The sequence below is a fragment of the Pantherophis guttatus genome, chromosome 3 (assembly GCF_059756535.1).
Source record: "Pantherophis guttatus breed Tessera chromosome 3, ASM5975653v1, whole genome shotgun sequence".
NCBI classification, from domain to species: Eukaryota; Metazoa; Chordata; class Lepidosauria; order Squamata; family Colubridae; genus Pantherophis; species Pantherophis guttatus.
The window spans coordinates 23,908,648-23,925,608 of record NC_142065.1 but is presented as its reverse complement, the minus strand read 5'-3'; positions in this window follow the sequence as shown (position 1 = coordinate 23,925,608).

Sequence of the window (16,961 nt, the reverse complement as noted above, 5' to 3'; positions counted from 1 at the left end):
TCTTGGTAGGACAGTTTGTACTGTAGTATGACATCATCAAGTAGCAGAACCTTGGAACAATTGAGTTAAAAGTAGGTTGATATTTAAGCTATGATCCCACATTTCTTAAATTTGTTAGATATCTTTTTCATCCAAGAGCTCAAGACACCATTGTTGTTGTTAGTTGTGAAGTCGTGTCCGACCCATCACGACCCCATGGGCAACATTCCTCTAGGCCTTCCTGTCCTCTACCATCCTCTGGAGTCCATTTAAGCTCACGCCGACTGCTTCAGTGACTCCATCCAGCCACCTCGTTCTCTGTCCCATTCTTCTTTTGCCCTCAATCTTTCCCAGCAAGACACCATACATAGTGCTTTCTCTCATTTCCCCCCAGTGTTGTAGGTTGGACTGAGAATGATTGGCCCAAAGTCACCCATTGAGCTGCTGAAAGTGGGCTAGAATCTGGATCTCTCCAGTGCCAGTTCAGCATCTGAATCGCTGATAAAATGAGCTCTTGGGTTATACAACTGATACAGCACAGATAACTTGTAACCTGAGAACTTTGCAGGAAGAATGTCAAAATGACAGTATTTGCATATTAAGCTGAAATGGTGTCCTGATGTAAGATCATTGACAGTCAAGGTTGGGATTTATTTTTAATAAATTTGGGGATAAATTTATTCCAATTTATATAGCTGCCCATCTAATATATGACTTTAGGCAGCTTAAAGACAGATGTCAGTTTGCCCAGGTGCCTTGAGAGAATTTTTCTTCTGATGTGTATAAGCCGGACTGCAACATTAGACATGGCAGATAACCAAAGTAGGTGCTATTTGTGTTCCTAGAAGAACGCATGTGCTTCTTTGCAGTCTGAGATGCTGCACTGGGTAAAATGGTACGTTTTTGCTGAGAGTGTAGATCTAAACAGCCCTCTGAGTATGAGGACGATTGGAGCTTAATTGCTATTCATGTTCACAAAGAAGCTGGCAAAATAAGTGTGTTTTTACATAGATGCAGCCAATGCCATCAAGAATGGATTATAGCGGCTCCCAACCTTTTGGGCACCAAACGTTCCACAGAAACGTTTTTCCATGGACTGGAGAGGGTGTGGGTTCATGTGCTGCCTGCATCCTAGGGATGGGGCTGGTTTGCGCTGCCCAGTTTCTGGCATGCCATGGCCTGGAGCTGGTTCAGGGGTCAGGGACCCCTGGATTATAGGATGAGCCAGGCATTGGACTGAATGTTAAATGCATCCTTAGTGAAGCAGCAAACTTGTTTTTACAATTCTAAAACCGTTCTATAATGACGGTTTTCCCTTTATATAATTTAAATTTTGATAGGAAGACAAAAATGGTTTAATAATACAGTATACAAAAACCTGCACGGCAACACAACTTAATTTTTAGTTATCACATAGACATCAAATTTGTGATCTTCCAAGTCATAAAATACCCAGTTGTCTTTGTCTCTTGGCTATTGGCTCCCTTATGCTTTGTAAATCCAGGGATCTTTGGAAAAGTTTTGACATCAGGGTAGACAGCTGAAAAGTTTCCTTCTCTATCTGATGCTAATGTTCACAGTTAACTATTGCTTTCAAAATTATCATCTTGTATATAAGTAGATGTTATTTAAATATGGAAAATTTAGCACTCCTTCACAAGATTTCACCCCTCTTAAGGTAGGTCATGATTAACATTTACATCAGTGTTTAAAGCTCACCTAATGTGATGTTAAGGGGCGCGGGGCTCAGTGGCTAAGATGTTGAGCTTGTCGATCGAAAGTTGGCAGTTCAGTGGTTTGAATCCCTAGTGCCACATAATGGGGTGAGCTCCCCTTATTTGTCCCAGCTTCTGCCAACCTAGCAGTTCGAAAGCACGTAAAAAATACAAGTAGAAAAATAGGGGCCACCTTTGGTGGGAAGGTAACCGTGTTCCATATGCCTTTAGTGTTTAGTCATGCCAGCCACATGACCACGGAGACTTCTTCGGACAGCACTGGCTCTTCGGCTTTGAAACTGAGATGAGCACTGCCCCCTAGAGTCGGAAACTACTTATGTGCGAGCGGAACCTTTACCTTTAATGTGATGTTTCTCCTTAGCAATTTTTAAAATGTGTGTACTTCAAGTCTCAGAATTCCAGAACACTGGCTGGGATTTGAAGTTAGAAAGGGCAGGATTTAGAGATAATTTATGACTTTGAAAATATCCGAATTTTTTTGAGCTTGCCTTTGGCCAAATTTGCTTAATTGCTGTATGATTCACTTAAGAACCATGGCAAAAAAGGTAAAATTGGGTGTGACTCACTTAACTGCCTTGCTTAGCAACAGAAATTCCTGACTACCTATAAAAAAAGCCTCTACTCGAGGCATGTGATGTTGCTGTTTGTTTAGATGTGGGAACAAAGTAAATGATTCATTATAGGTATGGTACTTTGCAGGGAAAATTTTAAATAATTACATTCCCAAGGATATACTTAAATAGATTTAGTTACATAAGTATGTACCTCATGCATTAGACAAAGTTCAGTGGGGTTGCTTTTCTGTGGCTTCGTCTTAAAGAGCTGCTGAATTCAAAAGCAGATTTACACCTTAGCTTGATACTGCCCCAATATGAATTATGCAATTAAAATAAATCCCAAACACAGTGCCTGCTTTTAGCTTTTTGTTTTGGCTTTGCATTTTATGTTAAGACTTCAGAGGGTGCTGTTTGCCCACTTTTTGCTCACATGCAGAGCACTTGCATCAAACAGTTGACTATTTCACATGCATTTTGCTTTTCATTTGGATGGGAGACATAATTGGTTTATCAATAACCTATTTTTATGTTTTTACTTTCTATTAATGGGAGGAACATACCAGGGGTGGGTTCTACTTACCTTTACTACCGGTTCGCGACGGGATTGCACGTGTGCACTCGCTTCGCTCGCGCCAAGCTTCTGCGCATGCGCAGATCACTTATGATGATGTCAGGGTCAGTGGGCGGAGCCTCCCACCGGTTTTACTACTGGTTCTGTAGAACCGGTCCGAACTGGGGGCAACCCACCACTGGAACATACCCATTTACTGCATGTCCTTTAAATTGCAGAGTGAAAGCTATTTTAGGTTTTAATGGATAATTCAAAGCTATTCTACTTCTCTGGAAGAGTTTTATTTACACAGTCATTAAACAGCATTCTTAAGGAAGAGCCACTGACAAACTTGGTGTTGCAGTGAGATGATGCAGTCATGTTGTGCGTTGTGATGCAGGTTGACATTTTTGACAAGACTGGTGGAGTCTGGATCGGTAAATTGTCTCTCTTTCTAAAATATGCCTGGTTTAGAAAGCCACCAATCTAGTCAGCTTTCTTTATTGTGGCTTTGACAGCATGTGATTCATGCTAATTGAGTCAAGAACCAGACCTTTTTGAATTATTGGAAGCACGCTACTTGTGGTATCTCAGCCCTTGCCTCAGGAGTTTATCTGCAAGGCTGTTTCATTAGCCCTTCCCCATTGATTAGTAGTCTGATGTAATGGTGAAATCCAAATTTTTTTACTACTGGTTCTGTGGGTGTGGTATGGTTTGGTGGGTGTGGTAGGGGAAGGATACTGCAAAATCCCCATTCCCTCCCCACTCCAAAGAAAGGATATTGCAAAATCTCCATTCCCATCCCACTCTGGGGCCAGCCAGACGGTATTTGCCGGTTTTCCGAACTACTCAAAATTTCCGCTACTGGTTCTTCAGAACCTGCTGGATTTCACCCCTGGTCTAATGGCAGAAATGAAGAGGAACTAAAGAGCCTCTTGATGAGAGTGAAAGGAGAAGGCAAAATTTGGCTTGAAACTCAACATTTTTTTAAAAAAAATTTAAGATTATGGCATCTGGTCCAATCACTTCCTTGCAAATAGAAGCGGAAGAAATGGAAGTAGTGACTGATTTTATTTTCATGGGTGCCAAGCAGAACTGGTATTCAGCTGGTTCGAGCCAGTTCGCTTGAACCAATAGCGGAAATCACAGGTGGGCCCACTGTCCGCCCTGCCTTGGCTCTATGCCATCCTATTTAGGCACGTATTTGAGGCCAGGCACATGTGCGGAAGGTGCACAAGCAAAGTGCAACATCCATCCAACTTCACCAGGAATAACTTCCCATTATACTTCAACTTTGTTTTCCTTGGGTCTCTTCACCACCTCTCCCAAGTCTCCACTTTTAGGCTTTTAATGCTTTCTAGGTAAAAAATTGGATGAAAAAGTCATGAGAACAGACGTGAAAGTCCCGCTGGCACAAGAATTCTGGAAGTTGAGGTCCACAAGTCATAAAGGGGCTTAGTTCCCTATCTGTATTCTAGGGTCGTGATGGCAAACCTATGGCATGTGTGCCACAGATGGCACGCCGAGCCAGATAGGTGGGCATGCGAGTGTTGCCCTAGCTCAGCTGAAGCATGCATGCACACGCCAGCCAGCTGATTTCCGGGCCCACTGGAAGTCAGGAAATAGGCTGTTCCCAGCCTCCAGGGGGTGGTGGGGAGGCCGTCTTCACCCTCCTCAGGCTCCAAAAAAGCCTCGAGCCTGGGGAGGGTGCAAAACGGGCCTACTGGGCCCACCGTGCCATTGTGTGCCAAAAGCAGGGGGAGCACAGGGGGTTCATGTGCACATGCGTGGCGGGCGGGTCGCATTGTATTATGGGTGTGGGCATGCGTGTGCGCAACCCTTCTGCGCTCCCCCCACTTTTGAGACGCGACGGCAGGTTAGCCATCACTGTTTTAGGGAGTCAGGTCATTCAGCAAATTGCAGCCTCCTCCCTCACCCCATGGTAATTTTCATGTCATCTTGCTTAGAAATTGTTATTGCTGAAATCTATCAAGTGAGCAGATTCCCCCTGAGTGAATTTCTTTGCTATGTTCTCCATAGTTAAAATAATTAGAAGCCATTCAAATTTCTCGGCAGTAGAATATTTATAAAGAGCTAAATAAAGGGGGGGAAGGAGGGGGATTTCTGAGTATGTGACAAAAAGCACATTTCTCAAGGGTTTTTAATTTGTGCGGGACTTCCTGCATTTGTTAGCATTTTTGAAAACGTCCTGCCCATTTCCGTTCTTGTTGCTATTTTTCTGAACCTCTCCTTAGTGCATCTAAGGGTGCGCTAGGGTGGGGGTGATAGAATTAAATAAGTTAGCCAAAGTTGTATAGCATCACTTATTTAATTTATATACACACAAATATTACACACACACACACACATACACATACACACACATACATATATTTCACCTTTGATTCAGCATTGAATGCTGGTGACTGACTGGACAACTCCCTGCAGTTTTCCTAGCAAAATTTCAGAGGTTTTCCCTTGCCTCTTTCCTAGGGCTGAGTGAAAGTGACTGACCCAAGATCACCCAGCTGACTTTGTGCTTCAGGTGAATTGGAATTCCTGCTCTCCCACCTGATCCCTTAACAACAATACCAAACAATCTCTCCATAGTTGCCCTATATTACGTTGTGTTATTTTCCTGATCATCATACAAATTCTAGAGGCAGGAGAGGTGGCCTGGAATACCATGTTTTTTAAGGGCTATACAGAATTTGCTGTAATCTACATAGTCAGAAGGGACGTGGTGGCTCAGTGGCTAAGACATTGAGTTTGTCGATGGAAAGGTCCGCAGTTCAGCGGTTCAAATCTCTAGTGCCGCGTAACGGGGTGAGCGCCTGTTACTTGTCCCAGCTTTTGCCAACCTAGCAGTTCGAAAGCACGTAAAAAATGCAAGTAGAAAAATAGGGACCACTTTTGGTGGGAAGGTAACCGTGTTCCGTGCACCTTTGGCGTTTAGTCATGCCAGCCACATGACAACGGAGATGTCTTCGGACAGCACTGGCTTTGAAATGGAGATGAGCACCGCCCCCTAGAGTCGGGAATGACTAGTACATATGTGCAAGGGGAACCTTTACATAGTCAGAAATCTTGATATAATCAGTAAAACAGAGATGCCTTTTTGAAACCTTGCCATTTCCATTATTCTTTGAGTGTTATCAATGTGATTCTGGATGCTTCTAAATCTGGCTGATCATATTGGTTACCAATGGTCACTGACAAGGAATGCTGAATATTATAATTCATCAACATCAGCAAGGTAAAAAAAATAGTTTATCAGTATTTTCTAAATCTCAAAAGGGTGTCTATTTTACTTTGCATTCTCATCTCTTCATGCACCTTCATTTTTAATGGCCATTTTCTATTCAGAAAATGCATAGTATGTTAGAAGAGACACATAGATCCTTCTGTATCTTAAACCTATCTTCTGGAGTGTTGGCTCCATGATGGGAGGGCCCAGAAGGGCCGAGGAGCTGATAAGAGGAGCAATGAAGGAAGAATAATCTTCACAAAACTCTTTGGATTGGGGGCATGTACTGTAAACATTCCCCACCATTATATACCAGAATGCTTAAAGCCAAGCAGAAACTTTTAAATTTGCTTTTCCAGGGGATTTTATTTTCCAAGAAAAGAGACTGAAAGGAAAAGCAAGAGGCCAGATAGTCCAATGGCAGTTTGATAGCAGCTCCTTCAATCATTTGCTTTTCTGCTGGGTCAGTGAAGTGAACACTTAATTAGCAGAATGAAAGGGATGCTTAATGAAGAAGAAGGCCAGGCCATTTTGTCTTTTTTTCTTACTGTGTCCCCTACCAGCATGCATATAATAAAAGGGCAATATTATTGCACAGAATATGAAACCAAATTATTGTGCTCAGATAACATTGAACATAAGTGTTCCTTGCCCTACTAATGACTAGAATTCTAGAATTTCCCCTACTATAACCAAAAATTATACCCCGAGTCTTTTAAAGTAATAGGTCTCATGGGCAGCATGAAAGGTTCTTGGGAGCAAAGGAATATTTATGCCATGGTTGAAGCGCTATGACAAGGGAAGTTGTTAAAATGCCAGTGAAGGAGAAATGCTCTGGAGCTAAGTTATTCCATGTTCAGAACAAGTATTCCTCTCCATATATTTAGGCTTCTTTCCAGCTGTCAAAGAAGGATAATTCTGTTTATGGGTGTGATTTAATACTTGTACTACCTGCCGCTTTCTATTGCAAACCATTTTGAAAAATTAAAATTCTATTTAATCAACACTTAAAAGCTGTATATCCACAATGAAAAGTTTCCTGAAGAGGAAATACAGAAAACTGGTTCAAAAAGATGAGAGCCAAAATATCCTTTGACCATTTATTTATTTATTAAATTTCTATGTTACTCATCTCACTGATAACACCGACTCTGGCAGCTTACAATATGTTAAAAAGTTTTTTTTAAAAAAGGTCCACAGACCAGGGGTGGGTTCCACTTACCTTTACTACCGGTTCGCAGCGGGATCGCAGCACATGCGCAGATCACCAATGATGATGTCGTGCCGGCTGGGTGGAGCTTCCCACTGGTTTTACTACCGGTTCTATAGAACCGGACAGAACTGGGAACAACCCACCACTGCACAGAACCATTAAAATTAAAAGAATTAAATAGAAAAGCAAAACACTAAGATGGGTGACTTGGGGGTGGGAACTTCTCTAGTCAGTCAGCCATCCACAATGTAGAAGGCCCCTATTGGGGTCCTAGGCCAGTGTTGACAAACCTTTTTGGCACCGAATGCCAAAATGGGAGTATGCACGTGTGTCAAAAACCAGAAGAGCAGCCGCCCGGTGCGCATGTGCATGCCGGGAACTTTTTTTTATTTTTTTTATTTTTTATTTTAATTTGATTTATATGCCGCCCTTCTCCGGAGACTCAGGGCGGCTTACAATGCGTTAAGCAATAGCCTTCATTCTTTTGTATATTTATACAAAGTCAGCTTATTGCCCCCACAAACTGGGTCCTCATAATCTTCCAGTTTCCAGCACATACATGCGCACCGGCCACCTGGCCTTCCGGTTTCTGGTGCGCATGCACACGCAAAGACCAGCTGGTCGGTGCGCATGCGTGTGCTGGAAACCAGAAGAGCAGCCACCTGGTGTGCATGTGCACGCCGGGAAGATGATATTCCAGTTTCCAGCATGCACATGCACACCGGGCAACTGCTCTTCTGGTTTATGGCATGCATGCGCACGAAGTCCAGCTGGCCAGTGTGCATGCATGCACTGGAAAGCGGAAGATCATCTTCCCGGTGTGCATATACGGCTGCTCTTCCAGTTTCCAGCACTCCTGTGCATGTGAAGACCAGCTGGCCGGCGCACTGGAACCCAGAAGAGCAACATGCGATGGATCACGTGCCCCGAGAGATGGCTCTGTGTGCCACTTCTGGCATGCATGCAATAGGTTCGCCATCACTGCCCTAGGCAAAGCCTGATTAAAAAATAGTGACTTTTCTTGCGGTTCTATATAGAAAAGAGATGCAAGCCTGCAGGTAGCATGAAAACCTAGGATCAGTGGTGGGTTTCAAAAATTTTTACTACCGGTTCTGTGGGTGTGGCTTGGTGGCTGTGACAGGGGAAGGATACTGTAAAATCTCCATTCCCTCCCCACTCCAGGGGAAGGTTACTGCAAAATCCCCATTTCCTCCTGATCAGCTGGGACTTGGGAGGCAGAGAATAGATGGGGGTGGGGCCAGTCAGAGGTGGTATTTACCGGTTCTCCAAACTACTCAAAATTTCCGCTACTGATTCTCCAGAACTGGTCAGAACCTGCTGAAACCCACCTCTGCCTAGGATCCACAGGTATGCCTCAATATGGATCACAAGCTCTCTCTCCAATTCCTAGGCCATGCACAAGTAGACTTGTTAATGATGGAGAGGAAAGAGAAGTCTTTATTATTCCCCAGAAGACAAACTTGTACATTTGATCTCCACTGTCTTGAACCGGCACATGTTTCTCCCCACCCCTCCTCTCCATTTCCCTGTATTAAATATACAAATAAAAGAATTAGGTGTTTATTTAAACATGGGAAAGTCTTGTAGATGCCAAGGGAGGTCTCTGTGGACGTGCTGGGAATCATGTTGGAGACCCCAGTGTGGACTGCAAGAAATGGTCCTTCATTTGGTGGTGACCTCAGCAGATTTGTTTAGGTGTTATTAGGTGGCCGCCCTGAGAAAATTCCAGGGGGTGGGGGGGAAGGGCTGCCATGCTATGGTCCATGGAGTTGTGAAGAGTCAGACATGATTAATTAGCAACAACAAAAAGAGGTGGCTGCCTTGATCTCAGTACGCATTGGCCCCAGTGGTGAAATCTAAAATTTGTTACTACCGGTTCTGTGGGCGTGGCTTGGGGGGGGGGTAATGTGACTGGGTGGGCGTGGCCATTTTTTTTTTTAACTTTTAAAACCATTTTTTCTACAACCTCTTCGGCAAAGAGGTTGTAAAAAAATGCTTTCAAAAGGCTCTGACGATCCCAGCCGAGTTGTCTGATCGGCAGAGGCTTTTTTTCTTTTAAAAGAAAAAAAAGCCTCTGCCGATCAGGCAACTCAGCTTGGATTGTCAGAGGCTTTTAAAAGATGAAAAGGCTTTGCCAATCAGGCAACTCAGCTTGGATCGTCAGAGGCTTTTAAAAGCATTTTTTTCTACAACCTCTGAAGAGGTTGTAGAAAAAAATGCTTTTAAAAGCCTCTGACGATTGCAGCTGAGCCGTGCGATCATCAGATGCTTTCTTTTTTTACTTTTAAAAGCATTTTTTCGGCTGAAGAGGTTGTAGAAAAAATGCTTTAATTTTTTTTTTTTTTTTTAAAAAGCCTCTGATGATTGCACGGCTCAGCTGGGCATGGGGGGGGGCAGGGATTTTTGCTATCCCTATTGCTATTGTGGATTCTGCGAACCACCCGCCTCCATTGCTACTGGATCAGGGGATCTGGTCCGAACCGGGAGCATTTCACCCCTGATTGGCCCCTTCCTCCTTTTTATTCCCAGCCTTGCAGGATCTCAGACAGAAAGGACCCTACTGTCTTTAAGTCAGGTAAAGGACATTCAATTTGGTCTTGCTCAATGAGCATGTTGGAAGTTCGCCTTCACATCTGTAGAAAACAAAGTCAAAGGGTTTTACTTGTTTTTGTTTTAGAAGAAGTTGAAGTTGATGAGTGAATGAGACTGGCAGAAATTGTAGGCCATCTGGAGAGCACTGGGCTTATGAAATATTTTATTTCCATTTTCATCTTCCTTCCGCACCAGACCATAAATTCCCTCATACTGTGAAACCACAGGCATTCTATATTCCAGATCTTCAGTGTGAAGTTGCAGTAATTTGAAACAAACGAGAATTAAAAATCCATATGCTATGGCAACTGTTCCTTATTTGTATAACCTAATGCCTTTTGGACAAGCTCAAATATCTGCAGATATTCAAGTATCATGCTGAGGGTGTGTTTCCGGGTAGGTTTCTCCTGTTCCTGCTGACATGAATTCAGGATATTGCATGAATATCTTTGCCTGGAGCACCCCAACAATTCTGCTGGTGCAGCCAGCAAAGAACAATTAACAATCACAAATTCCAGCAGCAGTGAAAGTGAGAATAATTGTTCCTTTCTATCAATCCCCAGCTGCCAGGATCTTCCAGCCAAATCATTTAACAAAAGACACTGGAGTGAGAACTATTGGGAACTGGGTCAAAAGCAATTCCACCACTATGTAGCATTCTTAATTAAGACAGAAAAAGACTTCTCAGCAGGGACTGGCACTAAAGATTCCCATGCCAGATGATCAGATAAAGTGCTTGGTGAGGTCTCAGCAAATAAGTGTCTTTTTTTTTAAATAAAAAAGTTAATGCCACTATCGAAGCTTGCTTTTACCTCTCAGTAAACTGGGATGATATCCTTTCCTGTAACAAAATAGGATCTCTAATCTATTGGACAAAAACTGGGAGATATGATTAAATTAAATCACGGCTGCCAGAAAATCTAGTTGCCTCTTGAAAAAGCACCTTTGGGACAATCACGACCTAGATGACTGAGAATCTCCGTAGACTGCCTTAGTTTTGTTTTAGGGACATGAAGGTAGCAAAATTTCAGTGTCCAATTCTGATGCACTTTTGCAACTGATTAAAAATAAAGTACGATTTACCTGCTTAGGTCTGAAAGGTGGAAAATTTGGGTTTTTTCCCCATTAAATGAGTTAAATTGCATTAAGTGTTAATTGCACTGTTAAAGAATCATTATCAACTGTTTGTTGTTGTTGTTAGTTGCGAAATCGTGTCCAACCCATCGAGACCACATGGACAACGTTCCTCCAGGCCTTCCTGTCCTTTACCATCCTCTGGAGTCCATTTAAGCTCACGCCGACTGCTTCAGTGACTCCATCCAGCCACCTCGTTCTCTTGTCGTCCCCTTCTTCTTTTGCCCTCCATCTTTCCCAGCATTAGGCTCTTCTCCAGTGAATCCTTCCTTCTCATTAGGTGGCCAAAGTATTTGAGTTTCATCTTCAGGATCTGGCTTTCTAAAGAGCAGTCAGGTTACTCCAACTGTTACAAAGATGCCTTTTTCCAAAACATTTCGCTTCTCATCCAAGAAAGTTCTTCAGTTCAAACTTGTTGGATGAAAAGTGACACATTTTCAAAGAAGAAAAAAATAACCTAAGAAAGTCCAGTTGCCTTTTGGAAAAAAAACATCATTTGGACAACCATGACCTGAATGATTGAGAATATCCATCATCATCCAACTGTTATACTTTTTATACTTATGTAAAAAAAAATGTACTAGTTTGACTTAATATGTGTAACCTACAAGTATATTAAATGTGAAAACTGAACCCTATCCAAGCATAAGTTATAAAACACTGTAATCACAAACATTTATGTTCTAATAAATATTTTTCTTTAAGCAACACTCATTTTCCATGACATACCTCTCTGACCTTCAAACTAATATGATTGAGCAGGACAATTACAGGAAGGAGGCTATTCAACTGGACTTAATGAAGAAATCTCATCTAATTTTTTTTGCAAAAGGGTTTGTAAAAGATCTATGGATAATTCCTTTACCACATGCACTTACCCAAAAGGAAATATTATTGTGTGCTCTAGCTGCTAAAATTTGGGGTTCCCTGAAAGCTATTCATTTTTATTTCTTGCTTATTTAAGTACAAATGCCTGCCTATTGTTGTGATCCGCCAGCAGCCTGTGGAACTGGCAGCAGAGTCGGACAGTGAGGAGGTTGGGGAGGAACATGGGCCAGTCCTGAAGTCTGGGGAAGGCTCAGACGAGGGCTCTGCATCGGAGGCAGAGAAAGGGCCATCTGGGAGGTATGTGCTGCCTCCGGAGACTCCAGAGTCGGACCTCAGAGAGGCAGAGGAACAGGGGGAGCCTGTTCCCAGTGTGTGCATGCGCAGAGCTGCCAGAAGGCAAGAACAGTTGAAACAAAAGGGACAACTCAGGAGTAGGGCTTGGAGATGATTGGCCCCTCCCATAAGACTTAAAAGAGGAGCAAAGGCACGTGGGCCTTTGCAGGAAGCAACGTTGTTAATTCTGTTCAACTTTAAAGTCTGAAGCTCTGTTTGATTCTGGACTCCGTGTGGTTTTTGCCAATTAGGTCTTTGGCAGCGTGTCAAGGGAGATAAAGGTGGGTGATTTATCAGCCTTATCCCAAAGGACTCTTTACAACTATTTGGGACTCATCTGTGAATGAACAGAATTCACAGCTGTTGCAATAAAAGAGGTTTTTGGAACTACTCGTGTGTTTTACTGATTCAGGAAGCCTAGGTCAGAACACCTATTTGAAAAGGTCTAAATAGTGAAATCGCCTGAAGAATTATTTTGTTCTCTTGAATTCTCAAACATATTTTGGACTAAGAGTTATCCAACAAGTTTCAGTTACTGCTTTATTATATTCCATCTGTCTGCCCATTGAAGATAGCCTATAAGCTTTGAAACAAAATAGAAAATAAAAAAGTACAATAAACAATTTTTAGACTGAATAATTTTATTAATACATGTATATGATTATTCATCTCGTATACATGTCTCTGGGTGACTCAAACAAAATAAAACACAACCCATAATTAAAAACATGAGTAACATAAAATAGTTGCTGAGAATAATCTCAACATCCCACAATTAATACCAACAAGAAATAAATTATGGATTACATCAAATGGTGGATACTAATAATAATAATTGAAGCACTCTTTCAAAATTTCAGTCAGCCCAATAACACTGAATGAGATGTGTTCAAAATATTCACATATATTCACATTGGCAACATGGAGAATCCTGACAGCTGCTTCACTCATCAACTTAACCAAAGTCTTTATGACTGATATGAAATGACAGCTGCACAGCTCTGCCTTTGTATATAAGAAAATAATTAAGTGAGCACTAAAATTCTTTTGGAGCACTGTCATAGGGTCTACAAAAGGTTAAAATTAAAATTCAAAGAAAGGTTTTGATTTGTACGGGTCAGTGGGGAAAAAACAATTTCTAGAATTTTAAACTCAATATATTCTCAATATATTAAAATATTTTTTCCTCTTCTCAAATATGGACTGATACAAGCTTCAAATCAACCACAGAGGTAGCTGATTTACTTAATTAATCAGATAAGTTTTAAAATTATATTTGGCTGTTGTAATATCTGCTACAGTCAATGATCAGTTGTTCAAACTTCAAGTCTTGTATAGACTATCAGAAAAACTGAATATATGAATATACTATATATGAATATATGAATATATATATAATATATGAATATATAAATGAATATACTTCATTTGAACCATGAGTAACATAAACCATGAGGAGATGCCAGCAGGTTCCATACAGAAATTAAGACAGTGGTGTACAGTCTTGCTGAGAAAATTATACTATGTACTAATTACATGATTTTAAAAGAGTATGTAAGAACAAATTATTTGATGGATAATATGGATAAGTCTCTTTCTTCTCTTAACTTCCTTCAGGGCTCAACTTGATAACATTGGAAAGTCAATGAGAAAGTTGTTGTTACCATTAGTAGACTTTCCCTATCACTTTCTATAAAAACACCTATTAGTGATCAACATGTCTTGGGGCAGTATGTCATTAACATGGTGAATTTCCTGCCAGTTAGTTCATGACTGAACAAACCTGCCTTGGCCTGAAGATCACATGATGATTTGTGATATGTCCTCTGAGCATGGCATGGGTAAGGCGAGGTGAAAATGCATGCAATCAAAGCAGAAGGGTGGCACCTACAGACTAGAAGCAACATTATTTTGGAATATCATCCACTTTTCTCATAAAATAACCCTGTTGCTCTAATATTATGTTTAATTTCAACTTCATTAGAGCTGATCCACATGACCAGTTTGTACCAGTGCAGGAAGGGGCCACTAACCGTAAAGTTACATCCAGTCCCTTCTTTTTTCTGCTAAGCACTGAGAATAGTCTTTTTGACTTGTGCAAGCTCAAACAATGCTCTCTAGTTTACCTGTGTACATCATTTCAATGTCAGCAAATGCTGCTACTCAACTGACTTGCATTGCTCTGGCAGGAAGGGCCCGCCCTTCTCTTCATCAGTTGCCGATCTCCAGACACATTTTTTTTAGACGTTCACCGCGGTACAGTGAAAAACTAGGCTATTGTGCAGAGAACCGTGGAATAATGGTTCTGTTGTTTGCTGATGAAATACACTCTGCTTACCCCCATTCATTTTAGCAACCTTTCACAATTGCAACAGCACTGAAAAAGGTGACTTATGACCGTCCTCGCAATTCCGACTGTCGTAGCATCCCCATGATCACCTAATCAAAACTCAGGCGTTTGGCAACCAACATGTATGTATGATGGCTGTAGCTTCCTGAGGTCGTGATTTATTTGATAAATAAATAACTAAATAAATAAATCGCCATTTGCAACCTTCCCAGCTGGCTTCTGACAAGCAAAGTCAATGGGGGAGACCAGATTTAACAATCACATGATTCGGTTAACAATCGCAGTGATTCACTTAACAAGTATGACAAAAAGGTTGCACAATCAGGTGTGATTTACATAACAACTGCCTTGCTTAGCAATTCTGGTTGCAATTACAGTCATTAAGTTGAGGACTACCTGCAGTTAAACACTGGGCCAGGTCCCCCCCCCCAAAGTTTTATGAATTCATTGATGAAGCAATGAAAAAGTGAACAGTGAACCATGTTCCATTCTGAATTTTTTTCTCTTTTTCAGTATCTGTTTTGAGATGCAGTGAATTCTGCGAGGTTCGCTTTTAAGTGTATCACAGAATGCAGCCTAAGCATTTATAGGTAGTGCTTGAGTTATGATGCCAATTGAGATCAGGATTACTATAGCTAAGGACAGAGGTTGTAAAGCACAATCTGACGTGACTACATGGCTGAGCGACAGCAATGTCTTTCAATGGGAAGAGGCGGGAGTCCCAAGTAAGGAGTGCAGGGGATTTGAGGATGTTGGGGGTGGGGGGGGAGCTGCCGCAGGCGGCCACTAAGGGAATGAGTTGGTGGGAGGGCTTTGAATGTGTCGGTGGAAGCCGTGGGGGAGTATGGAGTGTAGGTGTGCAGTACGGAGGGTGTTCAGGTGGGGGCTGCTATGGAATATGGGAGCTTGAAAATGGCAAGAGCGACTTACTGGAGCGACTTGCGATCTACCCTGCTGGCTTCCCCATTGACTTTGTTTTCAACATTTATCTTTTTAGATCCTATGAACAGACCTTCAAATGTGCACATGCTAAAGAAAAATGCACCACAATATCTTTTATGGCAGCCTTCCTTAAACTGGTGCCATCCAGATCCTTTGGATTTCAACCTCACAATTCCCACTTAGCCTCTGGCACCAGGCGCTGAAAGGTTAATCTGAAGCTACTTTGCAGGGCATATTCTGGGATAAAGAAGCAATCTGTACAGTAACTGCTCGTTTGTGAGTCAAGGATCCAGTTGGGAACTGTCACTGCTGAGCTAATTGCATAAAACAACAGAGTCTGGCTTTTTTTGTGCCTTGAGACTGGGGAAAAGGGTAATTGGGTCAAACGGTTTTAAGATCTACTGGCTTAGTCAATGATGAGGTTGATGGTGTGGTCTGGAGATGGCATCTTTCCAGTTGCTATTAATCCCTTCAGGTTGCATCAGGCCTGTCTTTTCCCTCTGTGACCATTTCAGGTTGGGCATCAGGATTAAGCAGAGTCCTGCCCACTTGATGCAAAGTGTTGGTTACCTCTTATGCAGGCTCCTTCTGCATCTGGGTTTATGAGCTCTCAATCACTTGTTCCCTGGTTACTTCTTGTTTGGATTATTGCAATGCGCTCTACATGGGGCTGCCCTTGAAGAGTATTCAGAAGCTACAATTGATACCGAATGCAGCAATAAGGACAGTTCTGGATAACCCTAGGGTGGTGCATGTAATACCTCCTTCACCATGTGCCCTCCTCCGCTCCTGTAACCAGTCAATCAGGCTAGTGTCTGTCAATTCAATTCAATTCAATTCAAATCTTTATTGTCAGTGCACAACATATGTGCGATGAGATTGGTTGAGCTCCCTCAGTGCACCCCCCCCAACGCAATACAATTGCGTTCTGTCTTCACAGTGAAGACAGAACATCCCTAACCCAATAAATCATATTAACAAGACATCCAGTAATATTGCACCAGTGTGAACATGTTACACGTTGCGCCCAGTGGTGAAATCCAATTTTTTTTTACTACCAGTTCTGTGGGTGTGGCTTGGTGGGCGTGGCTTGGGGAAGGATACTGCAAAATCCACATTTCCACCCCACTCTGGGACCAGCCAGAGGTGATATTTGCCGGTTTTCCAAACTAATTTTCCGCTACCGGTTCTCCGAACTTCTTAATCTCCGCTACTGGTGCTCCAGAACCTGCCAGAACCTGCTGGATTTCACCCCTGATTGCGCCGGCCCTGCAGTCCATCATACTACATAGTTATGATGTTATTTCTCATTCAGGAGTCTGACAGCCCATGGATAAAAACTGTTCTTCAGCCTGTTTGTGCCGCTGGCTATACTTCTATATCTCCTTCCCGATGGTAGGAGGGTAACAAAGTGATGACCAGGGTGAGAGTTGTCCCTGTATATATATGTGTGTGTGTGTGTGTGTGTGTGTGTGTGTG